The sequence below is a fragment of the Nelusetta ayraudi genome, unplaced genomic scaffold (assembly GCF_046127955.1).
Source record: "Nelusetta ayraudi isolate G7.1 ecotype Tasmania unplaced genomic scaffold, CSIRO-AGI_Nayr_v1 ptg000135l, whole genome shotgun sequence".
NCBI lineage: Eukaryota > Metazoa > Chordata > Actinopteri > Tetraodontiformes > Monacanthidae > Nelusetta > Nelusetta ayraudi.
The window spans coordinates 1323193-1342554 of NW_027466185.1; the positions used below are offsets into that span (position 1 = coordinate 1323193).

Below are 19362 nucleotides of genomic sequence, written 5' to 3' on the forward strand. Positions count from 1 at the left end.
CGTTTTTGTTTGTTTTAAGACGAGAAAAAGGAACGTCATTGCCTATTTTTGCATTTTTGTTACTTTGACCACTTTAGTCACGCATCTTTGTTGTGACACCGGACGGCCACACGATGGCAGTATTGAGCCATTTTAGGCGACGCGGTCGGCGTCAGAGTTCATTTTCGTACGTTTATAAAAGTGCACTCAACTCCGCGATAGAAAATGAATCGTTGATCAAAATTACAAGCGTGTATTAAAAACTAGTAATCTACACTTTCATTTTCATTTGAAATATTTCTAAATTACAGTTTAAAAAGGAAAAATAAATCTGTTTATACTATATTTAGATCAACAAACGTAATTACACGATTAAATTCAAATCTCGACAGGTCGATTATTCTGCGCTGAAGAGTTGCAAATGCTATTTCTGTGCTATTTCATCGTCATCACCGTTTCAAAAAGCAGGAGGGGGACGACGGGGAGGAGGGGGGGATAGGGGGGGAGTTCACGTGCACTCAGCGGTGCGTCACGGGCGGCCGTGCCCGTGCGCTCCAGAGTCCCCATAAAAAGTTGGAGCGCGCGCGCGAGCGGGGTTGTCAGAGCAAGGAGAGAGAGGCGCGACCGAACGAGAGAGCGAGCACCGGTTCCACTCTGAGAGATTTAATCCGCCCCCAGCCCGAACTCCTCCGCGACAAAGATTTGATTCTCGTTCTGTCCAGACTGGACGGAATTAAAGGGCAGAACTCGGACTGCAGGAGCTTCTTCTTCTTCTTCTTCTTCGTCGTCCTCTTCTTCTTCTTTTGTGGCTGTTGCGGCGGATGAAGCGGCCGCGTTCCACGGAGAACAAGTACGATCGATTTCTAGACGAATCGCCCCCCCACCTCCCATCTTGAGGGAAGAAGCAAAAAGGGAAGGCGCCGCTACCTTGTGATATTTATATGATTTTTTTATTTTTTGCTTTTAAAATCCAACTCGCACCAGGGCGCAAATGTCCCCGCACCACAGAGCGGACGGTGGATTGTAGCAGCAGCAGCAGCAGCAGCAGCCCCGCCGATGATTCTAGGAGGGCGTTAGAGGAGCGGGAAGGGAGTGGGACACTTGCAGGTAAGGCACCTTTTATTTCTTTTCCAATAAATACGCTGCTTACTTGGGATTGTACTGTACTCACTAGTTGATTGATTTAAAACGACCAGAGGATGAACGCCCGAAACCGGCATTATTTATAAGCTGAAAATCGATTATGAGCATTTTAAAATACTAGTAATTCATTCGTATTCATAATAATAGGATTAAAAAATATATTCAATGGACCCGTCATTCTATAGGATCTATCTGTACTACTACTACTACTACTGCTAATAATAATAATAATAATAATAATAATAATAATAATAATAATAATAATAATAATAATAATAAAAACTTAAAGGACCCTTTCATTTTTTTTCTTATAAAAAAGTTCAGTGTAAAAACTTCTTAAAGGGGAATTCCCCCTTTTTTCTCAGTCGCCGACTTTAATTTCAAAGTGGGGAAAGGTGCTGCAAAGCTGTGCCCCCTGATCTGTGATTGGACTCTCGCCGGTTTCGCCCCATAACGTTAGCGAAGCGACCAATCAGCCGGCCGTCATTGGAATGCTGAGACCATCGTCGGACGAGCGAGCGGCGATGCTCTTGTGATGATGAAACGCACCTTTTTGACATGGGACACTTGCTGCTGCACGGCCTCCTCCTCTTCATTCTGCCGCGACGGCACGGATGCTTTCCTTTTGGTGAAACACAACAGGAAACAAACACACACAAAAAAAGGGACCTTTTAAAGGAAGAGGGTGGAAATAATATCCTGCTACAAGGAAGGAACACCTTGTGGGATGATGGGAGCTTCCATGAGAAAAGTAGAAAAACAACGCAAAGACGCACTAAAGAATGAAGTTTGATCTTAGCTTATGGCAATTTGTTTTTCTAGCTACGAATCTTAAGCGATTTATCTCCTTTTCCTTTGGCACTGATTTTGGCTGAAATAGAAAAAAAAAAAAAAAAAAAAAACTTTTAATCATCGCTACCTACAGAGAGGTTTCATAAATTCAAAAATGATTTACATACACTGTGGGAAAAAAAGTTAATTACACAATAAATGAGAGAAAAAAAATCACTTTTACTCGAACAAACAGAAGCTGCTCCATCCAAAAAGTGCCCTTGTGTCATACGTTAATGAAGCACGTGTGCATTTTTATGCGCCGTTATGTCACGCTGCACAAACTTTCAAAGTGGAAAAACAAATCTGTAGCAAAACACCCATCCTGATTTCCAGTTTCCAAAGTCTCTTGTGTAAAAAAGCGGATTGTGTCGTTGCAGATTTGTCTCTCAACGTGATCTGAACTCTTTCTCAAGAGCCACCGACTAAGTGAGAGGATTGGATCCAAAAGAAACATTTTGAATATAAATATTCTGCGAACTCGCTCAAATTAGTGATGGGAATACCGGCTCTTTTTAGAGAACTGGCTCGGCTCACTGACAAGAGCTGTCTCTTTTGGCTCTTTATATTTTTTTGTTGCTTATATTATTTTATTACCAAATGATGTGCTAAAATTAAAGCCCAATGTTCAAGATATAAAAAATAGTAAATGTGTATTATTCATACACTCAATGCAGTGCAGTAAAAAATTAACAAAACAACAAACAACAAAACAAGCAAACAAACAAAAAGGAGCAGCAGTAGTAGGAGCAGCAGTAGTCCCAGCAGTAGCAGTAGTAGCAGCAGCAACTACAAAAAGTTACAAACAAACATGCATACATGCATGAAAGCACCCTGTACATTAGGGTGCGTTTGCAAAACAAAAGCGAAGGCACTTTCTTCTTCCTCCTCTTCCACCTCCTTCTCTTTCTCCTCCTCCTCCTCCTCCTCTTCCACAACCTCCTCCTTTTCCTCCTGTTCTTCTTCCTGTTCCTCCTGCTCTTCATCTTTCTCCTCCTCTACCCGACCCGGCCGATCAGAGTGTGAAGAGCGGCGTAGCTCTTTGTGTCAGCGCTGTAATTGACAAGCGTCCCTAACGAGGTGTACTGTATCATCCGTCTCCCAACGGTTGCCTCAAGGACAAGGGAAAAGATCACTGGAAGATGACGGAGCGAAAGCAGAGAAGCTCCCACTGCTGCCGCCGCTGCAGAGGGAAGCAACAAGGACGTAGATTGACACTGCTGTCGTTAGCCTATAGCGGCTGATAAATTATACGTATACGAGATATTGTACAATGGAAATATGATTTCCAAGACCTATATTTGCAGAGCAGATGGTTAATATTTACTGCTGATGTAATAAGAGTTTCCATAAAATACAACAACTTAAACGTGATGATGAAATTGGCTGGTCTTCAGTGAGCAGTTAGGAAATAAAAGTGGTCACAAACGTCTTGTTAGTGAATGCACTCTGCACTGCACTAACCTCAATGAATAAATACTACTACTACTACTACTACTACTACTACTACTAATAATAATAATAACAATAACAATAATAATAATAATAATAATAATGATTATTATTATTATTATTATAAATAGCCTTACTGGTAGTGTTGTAGTCAAGACCGCACCAACCGAGACCAAGACATTATCAAGACTAAAGAGTATTTAGATCGAGACAAGACCAAGACTTTATATATTAAAGAAAAATAAAAACTAAACAGAAAAGTTTGCTTCCAAATCGAACAGCAACATCTATTTTCAGCAAGGTATCTTTTAATAATTTTCTTTAACATTTTTCTGTTTTGCCAGCTATTTTGAACCATTAAAAAAAAAAAAAAACTTTTCTTCATAAAATTAAATAATACATTTACCAGGAATAACGGGGTGTGTCACTGTGGGTGTCACAAGTGGGTGTCACAAACGGAGCGTAAAACAGCAGCAGCTGGATTCTTTTCCGTTATTATCGTGTCATTGCAGTGCTGCCTGAGTCTCGACGAGTCTTGATCAGAAATATAGAGTCCTCCCAGTCCGAGACCGAGACAAGACAGAGTTAGAATTCCTCAGAGTCCGAGACGAGACGCAGACCCTTAAGAAGTGGTCTTGAGACTGGTCTTGGTCTCAATACCAATCTCGAGTACTACAACACAATTTACTGGGAGCAAGACCCTTGCGCTGTGTATATTCTTACATATAAATATAAAATGACTTTTTTATTATACTGTAGTATACACTTATATTAAGATACTTACTGTTAGTAAATTAAGCTTTCACCAATATAAAAATCATAAATCAAGCCAAATTGTACTCTCTCTATCTGTTGATAAATGGACCACCCTTCAGGACAGTGTCTTGAATTCAGATTCCTTCAAAAAACCAGGTCACCAATACAGACTATTTAATATAAGTTGAGTTTAGCTAAGAATAATAATAATGAAATCGAGAGATAGATGTTTGATTCATGATGACGCCCCAAAAAGAAATGGAAAAACAAGCTTGGATGGAATATGTGATACAACTCCTGGCGTCACACTTGACTTTTTGCTTTCTAAGCACATAGCAAGTCAGTTGCAGTGGCGTGTTGCACTCCCAGAATCCCTCTCTCTCCTCCAGGACGGTGCTGGTCTTTGTGGTGGTGGGTGTGTGTGTGTGTGGGGGGGGGGGGGGAGGGAGGGGGGGTTGCTCACGTCCAGCAGGGTTCTGGCTCCTCATAACTTTGGTTTGGCCATTTCAGGGAGAGTTGAGGGGGACGGATGGAGTGCCCGAGAAAAGTTAAAAAAAGACAGTGGGAGAAAAAAATCCAGGTCTGCTGGTCCATGTCCAAGTTCTTCCGAAATCCCCAACCAGTTTTATCTCCTACTCTCACCCTGCGTGTGGCCTCGCGGATTAGTGGTGCGTGCCCGGCACCCCGGATATGTCCCGACTCCGAGAGCCCCTCCAAAGAGCCACAATTTGGACATCTCTCTTTCATCCTCCATTCTTCCGCCCCTTCCAAACCATTTAATTCTGACGGCTGACTTTTTTTCCGTCTTCTGTGGAGCTGTGGCCATCCAGCACTTTCATGATGTGAGCCGAAAACCCATCTGGGGACTCAATATCCTGTTTACCAGCTCTCAGCACAAAAAAACAAAACAAACAAAAAAAACACACACGCACACACCACAAAACCAGAGCTGAGGCAGAAGTTCAGAACTCATTACAGTTTGTCGAGGTTACAGCCAAGGTCGGAGTCTTTTTCCGCCACACAATCACAATTTTTATCGGGCTTCTCATGACATGAAAGCCTAACTTTTTGTTGCAAAAAAGGACACAAAGTGCCTCGTGTGTGTGTGTGTGTGTGTGTGTGTGTGTGTGTGTGTGTGTGTGTGTTTCCCTCCGGAACGTCACTCCTGGGCCCCACCGGCTATTTAACCCCAGGGGCTGAAACCGAAGGCCCCAACGGCGCCAGTCTGTGGCTTTTAATCCGACCGCTCTCCCTCGCTTATCTGGCAAATAAGCCTGTTTTAATTGCTTGCACGCAGAGCCCTACTGGGGCAGTGTCGAGAGCGGTGGAGATAAGGGTTACACGGAGTCGGGCATTAAGTAACAGGATGAGAGAACCGCAGGAGAGGCAAAAAAACAAAACAAATGAAAGAAAACAGAGCTGCAGGATCCCAGGAGGGAAAAGGAGCCAGAAAATAGCCACGGCCGCCCTATTAATTCCGGGCCCGGGCGGAGACGTTTGTCAGGCTTACTGAGACTGCTGCTGTTTTGCGCGAATCAAAAAAGTAAAATCTGAATGATCCTTGGTATTTTTGCGCACTAGACTGGCATGGCCAGATTGCTCAGAGTTCAACCATGACACGCTGCTTATCCGTTGCGCAGGCATTCAAATCAAAGCTGTTGGCAATCAGACATTTAATTAAATCACATGCTGTGAACCAATCAGGTTTCCTGACGGGTGAGACAGGGTGTGGTATTAAAGAGGGACTGAGTTTTGGTGCACTGGTTAGTGCACTTAAGACGTCCCCAATGTTAAACAGCTGAAGCCAAGCCTGTAAATAAGCAAAGTAAGCTAGCTTAGGGGCTAAATTTCATTTCTGAAACCATCACTAATCTTGCCAGCCTTCAGCAAAGATTCATTTTCATTCCCATCTTCACCGCTGGATTGGACACTGCTGACCAATTGGCGGGACAGAAAACTGCGTCAAGCCTAGCTAACACTGTAGTGTGGCTACGCTACTTTTCTTCCCACCGAGTAGCATTTTTACATTGTTTGCCCTTCCTTTAATTTCACTCTCCATCACAATAGAAAGCATCAGCCTTGTGACTAAACTGGTGAACCTAAACTGATCTATAGTCTGATTGCTCTTCTTCCTACGAACACTTCATATTGGCTCTTTACCACATGGATGCACACAAGATGATATTAACATATGTGGGAAATGCTATCTGCAGTGCGCCGCTCCAAATGCAACAAACTTGTCAGTGTCTGCCGGGGAAACCTTTTAACCAGGTGAAAACCTGAAGAATTATTCCTATTTATTTTTTTATCCTCACTGTTTATTCAGAATCTTAATTCGTTTGGAAGTTCATGTTTGTTTAGCGCTGACATTTGCGAGAAAAGTTCGACCCTCTGGATGCAAAAAATCAGTGATGACGCAAGGGGACCGTGAACGCCTCGACACATTGAAAGGATCGCCTGGACACATTTGGAAGAATAATTTATAAAGGCATAAAAGTGTTGAAAACTTCTGGCATTTTATCACTTTTTTAAACCCCCCTGCAATCCTAAAGTTGACAACGAGCATAACGCGTCAACTGGGGATCTCGCTCTCCCGAAGAGGATTTGGCCAGCTGAAGTCTCACTGTGTATTGTTTTGACCCGTGTGGCCCGTGTGAAAAGCCGGCAGACTGGGTAAATGTCAGCTACACTCGGGCCTCTAATGAGACCAGAGACTAAGGAGAGGACCGACACCATCATAGACTCTGCGCTGAGAGCCTCATTTACATTCGAGCGGGGCGACAGCTGGAGAGCAGAGACAGAGGGAGCCGGAGAAAGGAGGAGGCAGCAGGCGGAATAAAATAAATTAAAGGAAAGGAAAAAAAAGATATGACTCGGTTCTCAGTGCGCAAACACGCTTCAGGCTCAGAAATTACATCACCGAGTTGAGTTGGGATTCGGTGGGAGGAGCATGGGCTGATTATCTTCCTGGGTGAAAAATCAATATTCAAGCTAAAGTGCAGACAATGTGCAAGAGCATTGAGGTAGGGAGTGGGGGGTCGTTGGTGGGTGGTGGGGAGGTAACATTATTTCAGACTCACGTTCTGGCTATTTATAAAGTTAGCCACTGGCTGCTAAGCGAAGTGCTAAAGCGAAAGACGTTGTTATAAAGGGCAACGCAGAAAGATTGACGCTAAAGCTCACGGTTTCTCACCGAGATCTGTCGAACATTCTACTTCTCTGGTTACTCCGCTGCAGTTTATCTCACTCTAACGAATCCCAACCGCAGTTATTGCCACTTTCTGCAAATTTACGGCTCCAATTGGCGCTGCATACAATTCCCCCCCAGGTGCTGCGGCCGCAACACGTGTACTGCGGCTGCAGTCATCAACGGAGAATTACCCAGTGGGGCATTTGTTGGAGTTTCTCTGCCACGCTATTATATTTGCATAGTTACGGAGCTCTACTTAAAATAATAAAAAGCTTCGGTTATATTTGACAGTAGGCATCACCTGGGCTAGCGTTTGATGAAGACATTGGTTGTCGGTCACAAATTGGGGAACAAGGTGTTTTTCCTTCGCCATTACCTTTGCCAAGAACCAGAAACAAAACATCAAAAAGCAGACAGCTGTAACTTTCAAATTTGATTTTCCACACACATTTTAATTCCGTGGTTTCCATTTCAACAAATCAAATCAGGTGGGTTTTTTTGGGGGGGGGCATTGATTTGAAAATTTGAAAAGCTGTTTCTCGATTGTCGTTCAGAAAATTAGGGGGGAAAAAACAGAACAAAACAGTTTCACACAGGTTTTAATTCCTGATTTTCATCAATTGAAATCCCACAAGCCAAACGCAAGGAAGGGAAAATGTTTTAACCCGCTAATCAAGGCAGCAAGAGTGTCACTGCTCTGCGCCACACACACATAATGTGCTAAAAAGGTGATTATTCCAACCTCATAGAGCAGAGCCAAACTTGAAAAGTGCAGTGGGGAGCATTTTTTTTCGCATTGTGGAAGAGATGCAACCTACTTATCAGTGTGAATCATCTGCAAAACCTTGAAGTGGAGAAAAACTATGCGATTCTGAAGGGATGACAGACTAATGCGGACAAGGTTAGGGCGCAGCAGCTTTAACCTCTTAGCGAAAGATGAGTCTGGCTGTCAAACAAAGGAACAGTAAATGTGTAAAGTGCTGCAGAATTGTATTTATTTATTCCCCCACCCCCCAACACCACCCACGTCACGTAAAGTAGAATAAACATTGCCAAATGTGAAAAATGCTAAGTACCTGCTGTCAGCCGGTGTCTAGTCTGGGCCAAAAATAAACACAAAAAAATCAAATAAAATTAACGCTGTTGCTGAAGGCTTTAAATGGGAACGGGAATCTGAATGAAAATGTTGAGCGCAGTACTTTTTTGCTAAGACAAAAAGTAGCTAGTTACAGTGCAGCAGTTCATGATTTGTATATGGATAACAGTCAGCTATTGAACTCTGCATCGCATACTGATAGAAATTCGACATTAAAACTAAAATCTGTTGTAAATTTTCCATATATTTGGCTAAAAGAAAAAACTCTCAAATGCGACCGACCGGTGTTGTTCCACCCACTTCAGATTAGAAAAGGCCGTCTGAGCCAAGTTTAATCCACTCTCAGGAATGAGTGATGACACTGCCGCCCACTGAGACCGCCTTGTTTTTTTCTCCCTTCCAAACACGTACAATATGCGCACAACAAAGAATCACTTTTCACAAGGGAGAAAATACTGAGTGTTTTCTTTTGGTGTGAGGCTACAAACAGGGGGTTAACCCTAACTTCTGTCAAGGAAGTTAATCTGGGTTTAGTTAGTCTGTAAATTAAAATGAATAAATAAAGACAACACTTGTAGGCCGGGAGAAAGGTCCACCCCTCAGGATCCTTTTTGTTAAGTTTTTCTCACTATGATTTCCTCTCATACCTTGGGTCATCACAAGTTGATAGTGATCACCGTTTGGTCTCAGGGGCCAAAAAAATAAATAAATAAATAAAAATTGGGAAAATTTTTCTGGTGAAATTATGTGATTGCAAATATTAAGTTAATGCAACTGCATATATGGTCAGAAAACTCTCAGATTTTGCATGGTATATCCTGACACAAAGGGAGAACTACGAGAAAGGTAATCAGGGGCTTCCTACCTTTCAATTCTCAAATATCACCATAAACATACCCCAAAAGACAAAAAAACATGCATCTCCACCTGACACATTGCCATCAAAAGTGATGTCACTCAAACGTACATTCAAAACTTCCTTCATTTATAAGTTTCAGTTTAAGTCCAAGGTGACCTTTCTATCTAAGTTCTTCACTGCACCCCAAATCGGCAAAAAAAGAAAATTCCAGCATTACCATTCCAAATGGGATCAAACACATTTTTTCATCTAAACCATTGAGTTATGTAGTACTATACTATCTGAGTGAATTACATAAACAGTGAATAATGTAATGCCCCAGGTGGATCAGGGTATCAAGGTGCAACATTAAACAACATCATACTAAACCTGGTAACCAAATATGAGAATTATTAAAGAACAGTAGTCTTTAATAAATATAAGTCCTGACAAGGAATAAAAATGGCTCAAGTGAACATAGAACATAGACTTTAGTGGTGTGGAAAGCTGTTTAGGAGGGCTTTGTATGATGATGATATTATTATATGTGATGAGATTCCTTAGCTGATGATAAAACTATGATACTATAACTCAGTGGTTCTCAAACTTTCTCTGTCATGTCCCCCTTTGGAGGAAGAAAAAATGTAATTTTCTTAATTCGGGACTGAGCCTCAGCGAAGGCCTGCTCTGATCAGAGCAGGTCTATGCAAGGTGAAGACTCGCTTGTTTTTGTAAGGTTTATTATTATTATTATTATTATTATTATTATTATTATTATTATTATTATTATTATTATAAATTCCGTCTTTTTTGAAGGGAGTGTGAGCTCCTCTGCTATCGTGTGTGTTTTTTTGCACTGTGCAATTCTGTATGTAGTACTTTGTATGATGCAGAAAATACTTTTTCTTTTTTTGCTAACATGGCGGACGTCACCAAGGGCCAGATCCACAAAGAATGGAGTGCAGCGGTAAATTGGGGCGACTTTGCAGCCGTAATTTTCGCCACCTTTGCATCGCATCCTCAAAGGTTTTTGCGTTAATGAATGCAGCCCAGATTTGCAGCACCTGAGGAGTCAGAAAGGCAAATTGCGCTCTAGTAACCTCACCGCAATTTGCATGATAGATCGTCCGATATAATGTGCACACCTCAATCACCAGAAGTTGAATATCTAGCGGAATACTTTATATTTGTTGTTGTTGTCAAATAACATGCACATTGGCTTTCTTCTGAACTCGTGCCAAGAAAGGGATCAAACATCCCCGCAGCCCTGCTCACAGTACACACACCTTTCCAGGGTCTCTCTCATCCTCTTAAAGGGTAAGTATAACATGTTCGCCCCATACTAACAGCAACACAAACATTAATGAACAGTGGAACACATACAAACTGAACACACGTCAGGAATGTTACAACATGAAAACGAGTGTGGTTGATTATACGGGTGAGAACGAATCCAAACCTTTGTATAATTCTAATTAGTCGGATTTTCGGATTTTACAAAGAAAAACTCTGGCGCTCCTGAGCGCTCCAGGAATTAAGGCCGCGGTCATGATCAGAAGGCAGTCAAGGCGCGTCAGTATATTTATATTGTTAATTGTGTTATATATACACATATTTTCTATATACACACACCTCATCATCGGAGAGAGTCGCTCTTCAGAGAGCGGAGAGTCGCTCTTATGCCAGAAACACTTTGACAGACACTGACACTGAAGTCACAGTTGATCATTTATGCAGGCAACATTTATAATTTCTTGTTTTGTTTTCTGGGAGAGTAAAGGTATAGTTCAACCTTTATATTTTCACCAAAAATAAACACGAGACAGCTACAACGGGAAATAGCATTCATTTAAAAACAAACAAACAGAAAAACAGACAGTAAACACGCCTCCTTATTTGAAATAGCTGCCCTAGCGAGCCAAGAACGACTTTGTTAAATGCCGCAGTGTTTGAGGCTTCCTCGCGGCGAAGAGCCACGTCCTCTCATTGTATTTGCTCTAGCAATCATTTGTATAAAGAGTATATAATAGAGGCGACTGGACACACCCCTGTGGTGAGCCTGGAGATGACAGCCGCTTCTGGGAAGAAACACGATTAACCCTGACTACCTGCAGCCTACAAGTTAAAAAAATCCAGCCCCCATTTCACCAGTCCAGCATCAAGATTAAAATCTGACCATAAGTTATTGAATAAAATATGTGGCTGGATTGTATTTAAAGCCGATGAGAAATCTAAAAATAAAAGCTGAGCATGTGTTTTTGTACCCTCAAGATGCTTGTAAAGGTAATTGAACAGAGTGATGGTTGCATCCTCCACCCCTCTGCTGGCCCGGGAAGCAAATTATATTGGGTCAAGCAGGCTCTGAACCTTTTCGATGAGAATTAGTTTCATCACCCGCACAAAACTCTTCATCACTATTGAAGTCAAGGCCACAGGCCGCAGATCATTAAATCCCTTTGGAGATCTAATTTTAGCTGCAGGTACTACAATAGACTCCTTCTATGGCTTGGGGACCTTATTCTGGCAGAGTGACATATTAAAAATATCAGAATAAATATCACACACTGGCGGCTTGTCCAGGGTGTCACCCTGCCTTCGCCCTAAGACAGCTGGGATAGGCTCCAGCAGACCCCCATGACCCTGAGCTCGGGACTAAGCGGGTATGGAAAATGAATGAATGAATGAATATCACACAATTGAGCTGCACAAACTTTCAGCAGTTTCCCAGTGATCATATCAGGCAAGTAAATGATCTTCTGTAACCAAGTCCAAACTTGTATGTGGGTGCTGTTGGTCCCGTAGATTCAGTAAAAATTCTCGAAGGTACTGAATCCTGCTTGTGTGGGTGGCATGGTTCGACCAGACGAACCAAGTCCATGCAACAATCAAAAATAACAGCTCCATTTAAAACAATGTGATCAATGAACAAACGTAGATCCGACTCAGGTTATTGGTTGTTCCCAACCGGAACTCCGAACACTCCAAAGCTCTTAACATCCAGAGCTCACCTTTTGAAGGTGAGCTCTGACGTGGTCTTCACTGTTTGTGGCACATCACGCATGTAGAATGAGGAGTTTCCATCTTGAATGAGTTGAATGAGCTAAAGTATAGGTCATTAGGTCTGAGATGCTTATTTGTGACTTGAGATGTTGTGATTTGACAGAGATCTGAAAGATGAACCCACTTGTGGCCTAGTACTCGATATTTTGATGCAACAAGCTTCCTTTTGGGTGTGGTAGATGACATTAGCTATGTTTACATGCGCACATTTCTCCAATCCGGAAATTCCAAATCCACTGTTCACATGGACACTAAATAAAATGATCCGATCGTGACGTGTCTGACCTTTGGCGTGGGCAGTCAGGATATGGCATTGGCTGGCTTCATACTTACTACAGAATGTATTTCAGACCCTGACTTTGAATTGAGCAATTTAATGGTTGTCTCTTCTGTCGTTTTGTTGGGGTGGCAGTGGTTGCCTGGGATATGTGATCTAGACACACCCATTGCTCCAGCACGCAAACGTTTCTCAGATCCTGGATGTGTTTCCTCAGTGTGTTCAAGAAAGTATCCGAGGTATGTGAGGAATCTGGCATTTTTCTTCTGGTCTAAGCAGAAAAAGAGGTCTGGCATGTTATTCAGGGTGCCTTTATATTCTCCGTAGTAATTCAGTTGGATTGCTGATTCATTGACAGGACGAGCCAGGTGCATTCCATGTATTCCATCCAGAACGGTCCTGTTTCTCCCAGCTCCCCATTTCTCACTGCTTTTCTGAATGCATGATATTCTGCCATGTGTTTAGATACGTCATCTGTTTAATTTTGCACCTTGATACCCTAATCCACCTGGGGCATAACATTATTCACTTTTCATGTAATTCACTCAGATAGTATAGTATTACATAACTCAAGTCCCAACTATTGTCTAAAGTTTAGCTTTGATGCAGAAAATGTGCTTGATCCCATTTGGAATGGTAATACTGGCATTTTCTTTTTTCTCCGATTTGGGTTACAGTGAAGAATCCTCTAGACATAAAGTTCATCTTGGACTTAAACTGAAGCTTAGAAATGTAGGACGTTTTGAACGTATGTTTGAGGCAGTGACATATATAATAAAATGTTTGAAATTGATCACTTTTGATGGGAATTTTTTTTTTGTCTTTTGGGGTATGTTTATGGTGATATTTGAGAATTGAATTCCCAAAAGTTTTTTTTTTTTTGGCCCCTGGGACCAAACGGCCCCAAGTTAGGGGTGGTCACTATCAACTTGTGATGGCCCAAGGTATGAGATAACAGGAAATCATAGTGATAAAAAACGTATTAAAAAACATCCTGAGGGGTGGACCTGGCTCCTGGCTTATTGTAGACGGTAAAGATTTAGATAACTTTGGTGCTGCAACAAAGTTTCACAAATTAAGTTCTCAGCCGAGGTGCATTTGAAGCAGCGTACGGGAACCAATTATGTCGTTGAGCTTCGGAGGCTGACAGCTAAATGCAAAAAGCACAGCTAGGTAATACTTGCCTCTCTAGTCCTCTTCTGCTCAAACACTGGTCAAAATCAGCATTTTTTACAACTCCAGTCTATGTTTCACACACTAAACATGGTTATTGAGTCATCAAATTCGGCACACACGTGAACACAGGTCCTGACATTAGGCTTGCAAAGTATCAGATGAATCGGACAAACGGTGCCACCTACAGAGCCACGAATAGCGGCCCTGTGCACATTGAGGCTGTCTTCTTGTCTCAGCTCAAAGCCTGCAGGGATTAAGGAGGAGGAGGGGGGCGGGAGTGTCAGGAGAAAGTGGCAGGGAGGAGGGGTGTTCCCAAACACACCCTGTGTCCCTGGCTCACTTGAACTTGAATAGACAAATAAGAAAAATACATTCTTTCATTTCCATTTGGAAGGTGGCACAGCTATCATTCAAAATCCCACGTGTTTTTGTCTTGTAATGGAAAATATGTATTCTTGGGTTATTCTTTATTCTGTTGCATTCTGTGTCATATGATCACTAGTAGTGCATGTAACCTATTAGAGTCGTAGTATATCTTGTCAATCCATGGGGTCCTTTGTCCCTGACTCTCATGATTCCCCCGTCTAGGATATGAGCTGTGAAATCGTCCTGCTAGTCCCGTATTCATTGTTTTGTCTTCCTCTCTTCTCTTCCTCCTTCTTCCTTATCTTGTCCCCTCCCGGTCCGCTGCATAAAAGACTTTATTTTTCCTTCCCTTTTTGCACTTGCACTCGCATTCATTCGAGCTGTTGCACTTGTTGCATCTGTTCTGTTGGTTGTACTGTGTTTGTGCCTCGGAGCTCCGATCTTTTATTTTCTGTTCATTAAATTACTTATTTACTCAGTATTTCTGCATCGGTATCTTTGCTCTTTTCCACAACAGTCTCCTCAAGGCCTATAATTCACACTTGACAGCTTTGACCAAAAACAATCAGAAAGTGCAAAATCTGCATCATTACACATATGGTAAAATGGATATGATTTAGACTCCTCCAGTTCTCATTCCACACACTAAACATGCTTCAAAACTAATCGGGGTTGTCGACAGAGGTCGGCAAGGGTTGACATGATTCTAAAGGGGTCGGGAGGTGTCAGGAGGGGTCGAGAGTTGTCGGGGGCGTCGGCAGGGGATGCCAGGTCTCAGCAGACGTCTGCAAGGATCAGCAGGCGTAAAGCAGGATTCTGAAGGGGTCGGTAGCCGTCGGAAGTAGTCGGCAGGTGTCGGGGCTACATCGGCACGGGTTGCCATGATTCCGAAGGGGTCAACAGGCGTTGGGTGGCGTCGGCAGGTGTCGGGCGTAATCGGTGGGTGTCGGCAGGTGGCGGACGTTGTCGGCGCGTGGTGGCCACGGTGGCTCAGTCTCGCAAACCCTGCTTGCAGGTTTAATTAGATATGAGGCAGCGGCCGCCAGGTTGAGGAGCACCGAGATGAAGAAAGTGTGTTTTGTACATGCTTTCCTTGGTTCCCGTACGGACAACTGAGGGAGCAAATGATTCAAATTGTTCTATTAACCATTTAGAAATTGTCCACATGATCAGTTTTAAGTAGTGATTGGATTGATTTTTTTGTTTTCAGGTCATCTAATGAGGTCAATTAAAGTCGATCAGTCGATTAATCACGATTAATCATCATTGCTAATGTGTGCCTTCCACCAAGACCATTATAATAAACAACAAGCCCAAACACACAAAACTTGACCTACTTGAGATAAAATAAAGTACTCAACTCACCTGAGTTCAAAGATACTTTCTTTCCATTCCACACACTCAAACAAAAAGGCCTACAACATTGACTAGTTATTGAAAGAATTTGCTTTCCCCAATAACTTTTTTGGGATTGTGTCAACTCAAAAAGTTGGTATATCGTCCCCATCAACCCCTCTTACATAATAGAAGACCTCAGTTCCGCTGTGTCTGACCGTGCTGCACCACTCAGGAAGGCAGTTCATCGGATCTCAATATCAGTTGTGATTGTTTGGCTTCCCACGATCACAGACAACGAGACAATTCAGCTCAAACCATTATCATGCTGCTGGTATTAGTCCAGTACCAACGTTTGGATCGATATTATCGCTATGTGGACCGATCTGCCCAACGCTAGCAGATGGAGCCCGAAGTTTTAGTTGTTGTTATCAGAATCAGAATCAGAATCAGAATCAGAAACACGTTTATTGCCAAGTAGGTTTAACACTTACGAGGAATTTGCTGTGGTGTAGTTGGTGCTTTAGAGGACAGCAGAACAAAAAGAGGGCAGCAACTATACAAAAAATATTCTAAAAATATACAGAAGGGTGTCAGATATACAATACATACAATTGGGATAAGTTCATTCATTCATTTTCTATACCCGCTTATTCCTATTCAGGGTCACGGGGGTCTGCTGGAGCAGACAACAAGGATTGTAGTGCAAAGAGTGAGTGCAGGGTAGAGAGCTGATGGAATGCATATTATCTACGGGTGGGGAATTGGGGGGACACGGGAGCCGTTAATCAGAGCAGTTGCGGATGGAAAAAAGCTGTTCGTGTGGCGGGAGGTTCTGGTCCTGATGGACCTCAGCCTTCTGCCAGAGCGAAGGGGCACAAACAGTCCGTGAGCGGGATGGGAGGGATCTGCTATGATCCTGCCTGCCTGCACGCCTCACTGTCCAGGAGATGTACAGGTCATGTAGGGGTGGGAGGTTGCATCCAATCACCTTCTCAGCTGAGTGGATGATACACAGTCTGCACTTGTCCTTTGCAGTGGCTGCAGCGTTCCAGATGGTGATGGAGGGTGTGAGGATGGACTCAATAATGGCAGTATAAATGGGTGACAAATGTAACATCCAAGTAATCCATATGTATTTTTTCAAATTAGCCAATAATCATGCTTGATAACTTATCATTTCCTTGCTCAGGCCTCACACACAAGTGATGTTCGGCACAACTCGCTTCATCTACATTGATGACGTGCAGCGATACGTCGACTGCAATCATTCACCCACAGCACAGCGCAGCAGCGGGCAGCCCCTTTGGTTTCTGTGCTTCAAGGAGACTCTAGCCGTCAATTTTTCAGTCATGTGACTCTGCGGTGTGTGTTTTTTTTTTTTAAAGGGGCCTCTTCTGAGTCATAGTAATGAGCTCTCAGAGACAGTGGTGGCGTGGCGGTAGCCGGTATGGCGCCCAATTATCCGCTAGCACCTGTCGAAGTCGGTCACGGCTGCTTCCACATGGCAGCGGCGGCATGCTAGCGGTCCCACCACTCTGCTCTTGGCTGTTTGTCCTCTGTTCTGTCACAGTGAGAGGAGGGGTGACCACGGCACATCGGCAACCGCCCGATTGGTGTTTTGCTTTTCTTGAGAGATGATGATAGATGATTTTTAATGCGTGACTTTCGGCTAGAAAGCTAAGAAGGATTGTTGCCGCTGCCGTCTCAGCAGTTAGAACAAAGTCCATTCTTCTCTTTAATTAAGGATAATTTTCTCTACATGCAGGCACACACACACACAAATATATATGTATATATATCTATATATATATATATATATGTATATGTATATATATATATATATATATATATATATATATATATATATATATATATGTATATGTGTATATGTATATATATATATGTATATGTGTATATGTATATATATATATGTATATGTATATATATATGTATATATATGTGTGTATATATATGTATATATATATGTATATTATATATATATGTATATATATGTATATGTATATATATATATATATGTATATGTATATATATATATATATATATATATATATATGTATATATATATATGTATATGTATATATATGTATATATATGTATATATATGTATATATATGTATACGTATATATATGTATATAACGCCCTTCATATATATGTATATATATATATATATATATATATTTATATATATGTGTGTTTGTGTGTGTGTGTGTCCATAAAACACAGCTATAACGAAGACATCCAACAGGAACAGAATGAGCGAGACATTTGCTGTAAATTAGAATAACAACACACTCAACAAGGTTGCTATGTTATATTTAACACTTTTAGTTCAATCCGCCTGAATCTGGAAAACAGAAATTAACATCCTTGAGTTGCAAGTTGACCCAGTGATTGCTGCGCGTTTTTCCTGTCCCTCCCTTTTGCACTTGCACATGTGATTTCAAAGGAGCTTCAACACTTTTGTGGCTTAACGGGCAAAAACGATGTTGCTCTCAGCATAATTTCTCAGGCAGGGTGGAAATGTAATTAGTGCCTCGGGTGCCTGCTTGTAACCAGTTTACCGCAGTTCTCTGTAACTTCCTTTGTAACTTCCATCCATCCATCTATTTTCCATACCTGCTTCTCCTCGAGCTCAGGGTCACGGGGGTCTGCTGGAGTCTATCCCAGCTGTCATAAGGTGTAGGCAGGGTACATCCACAATGTCAATTTGTCACAGGGCCACATAGAGACAAACAACCATTCACACTCATATACACAACCTATGGACAATTTAGAGTTTCCAATTGACCTCACATGCATGTTTTTGGAAGCCAGAGAACCCGGGGAGCCCACGCAGACACAGGGAGAACATGCAAACTCCACACAGAAAGGTCCTAGGCCTGGAATCTAACCCACAACCTTCTTGCTGTGAGGCGGCAGCACTAACCACTGCCACCAACTCCTTTTTAACTTATTAAACATTTTTTCTTTTTCCTGTAGGCGCAAATTGAGAAAAATCCAGTGAGGTGGAATAGGATTCGCTTACTTTCATTCATTCATCATTCATCTTCTATACCCGCTTATTCCTACTCAGGGTCACGGGGGTCTGCTGGAGCCTATCCCAGCTGTCTTAGGGTGAAGGCAGGGGACACCCTGGACAAGTCGCCAGTTCATCGCAGCCATTCACACTCACATGCACACCTACGGACAATTTAGAGTGTTCAGTTGACCTCACGTGCATGTTTTTGGAGTGTGGGAGGAAGCCGGAGAACCCGGAGAGAACCCACACAGACACAGGGAGAACATGCAAACTCCACACAGAAAGGTCCCAGGTCCAGGCCCCGGAATCGAACTCACGACCTTCTTGCTGTGAGGCGGCAGCGCTAACCACTGCGCCACCGCTTACTTTCATTATTATAATAATAATTATGTAATTATTATTATCTAATAATAATTATTATGTAATTATCATTATTATATAATAATAATATTTCTCTCTCTCTCTCTCTCTCTCTCTCTCTCTCTCTCTATGTATATATATATATATATATATATATATATATATATATATATATATATATATATATATATATATATATATGTATATATGATAGTATAGTTTAATATTTAGTATTTAGTATTTTTCTCGCTTAAGTCACAAACAAAACAAAGTCCATTATGCAGGATGCTTATTTTGAGCATTATTCTCTTCACATGATGAAAAAAAAACAATCTCATGAGTTATCAGAGTAATTTTCCTACTTGGGCCGTTTGCTGTTTTGTAAGTGAAACGCAGCACTGCTCTGCTTCAACTTAATCGAGGTAGTGCAAATCATTGTTTTTTCAACTCTCGAGTTGC

General features: G+C 42.0%; 1 protein-coding gene across 3 annotated transcripts in view; it reads left to right on the forward strand.

The window, feature by feature from the left end:
• Window positions 1-524: 524 nt before the first annotated feature.
• LOC142905214 (chemokine-like protein TAFA-2) overlaps window positions 525-19362 on the forward strand; it is a 69454-nt gene continuing 50616 nt past the window's right edge. For 2 of the 3 annotated variants that reach the window (XM_076051776.1, XM_076051779.1), the window contains exon 1: window positions 525-1086. The gene's annotated coding sequence lies outside the window, so the exon portion shown is untranslated. The remainder of the gene's footprint in view (window positions 1087-19362) is intronic. The other variant, XM_076051777.1, reaches the window with a different exon arrangement.